General features: G+C 58.8%; 1 long non-coding RNA gene across 1 annotated transcript in view; it reads left to right on the top strand.

The window, feature by feature from the left end:
* The window catches only part of LOC115272649, a 19460-nt gene that overhangs the window by 316 nt on the left and 17602 nt on the right, over positions 1–1542 (top strand). The gene's annotated exons all lie outside the window — the stretch shown is intronic.

Raw genomic sequence — 1542 nt, forward strand, 5'->3', positions numbered from 1 at the left:
CTGCACAGTCCAGAAGGGCTTCCTAGAGGAGGAGGGAGACCGTGTGAGTCGTCCTTCCAGGGATGCTGGTAGGGGCTCTGAGGGGAGGGGGGGTTGCCTTTAGGGGCGTCAGAGCCGTGGCCTCTTCCTGAGGAAGGTTCCTCTGAGGTGATGTCCGGGCCTCACACCTGTTCTTCCAGGCTGTGATCATGAAGATACAGTCCTCGGACAGCACAAAGGCAGGGCCAGTGGAGGCGTGGTGTGCTAGAGTCCATACGGCCCCTGGCTGCTTTCCTGCTACCCAGGCAGAGCGCAGAGTTACACAGAGCCCGTGTGGCTGGCAGAGCATGACGTCTTTCCTGTCTGGCCCCGTATAAGAAAGGTTACTGACACCAGCTGTAGGGCTGGATCACTCAAATTTGAGTGTGCCCTGCCTTCACCAGGGGGCTTGTTCAAGCACAGATTGCTGGCTAGGCCTCCCTCCCTTCCAGGAGTCTGATTCAGCGGCTCTGGTGCTGACCTGGGGTTTGTAGTTTCCACACATTCCCAGGTGAAACTAACGCTGCGGGTCTGGGAACCCCACTCTGGGGAGCATTGCTCCTGGCCAACGTTCTCAACCATGGTGGCACGCTGGAATCCCCGGGGGAGTTAAAAGAACAAATCCTGACGTCTGGGTCACATCCTCAAAGATGCTGATGCATTTGGTCTGGGCCTAGGTATTTTAATGTGTGCCCAGGATTGATGATCAGTTTCCTAAAAGGGGAGAAACTTCATCGTAGGTTCAGGTGTGCCTACTGTGTGTGAAGGCCTGTTGCATGGTCTCCCAGGAGCTGCTAGAGAGGAAGACAGTACCTTCTTAGCTCTCCCGGCTCAAGCCCAGGCGACCAAGGCCCTCCATCCTAGGGGTCTGGTTCTTCTGGGGCGGCCAGAATGTTGAGCAGAACAAACACCAGGTGGTTGTGGTGCATCAGAGCCCAGCATGCGGGGACACGGGGCTGGAGGTGTCCTGGGGCAGACACCTTCCTGGTGCGGTGGTCCCGGGGGCCCGTGTTCACTGGCGCTGTCTGGGTCAGGCCCTACCTCAGGCTGAATCGCCACTACGAGAGGCTGCAGATGTACTGTGAGCGGGTCGTGTCTGATCATCAGAGCCTGCAGAAACAGCACACCGACGTCTTAACGAGGATCGAGGAGGCGGCCAAGGAGACCGACTTCTACCAGTGAGTGGGCCCCGCTCTTCTTTGCCTGAGCTGGGAGCCAGCGGTCGGTCTGCTGCAGTGACTCTGCCGCATAGCAGTTAGTGGGTCTCAAGTGGTGGCTTTGCATCTTTGGGTCTCCAGCAGTGTATCTAAGTGTGGGGTGACATGTGAACCCTTCACACCAGTGAGGGACCACCTTGGAAGCACAGCAGGGAGGAAAGGGATCAGGCCAGTCAGGTTGCTGGGCTCCTGAGCCGCTGGGCAGGGGCTGTGCTGCAGCTCCTGCTGTAGGAGAGGTGGGTGGGCGTGTTCCCCTTTGGTCTCCTGGGGCCCCTTGAGGGTGTTGGCCTGCCGTCCCTGCCCACCT

The sequence above is a fragment of the Suricata suricatta genome, chromosome 2 (assembly GCF_006229205.1).
Source record: "Suricata suricatta isolate VVHF042 chromosome 2, meerkat_22Aug2017_6uvM2_HiC, whole genome shotgun sequence".
NCBI lineage: Eukaryota > Metazoa > Chordata > Mammalia > Carnivora > Herpestidae > Suricata > Suricata suricatta.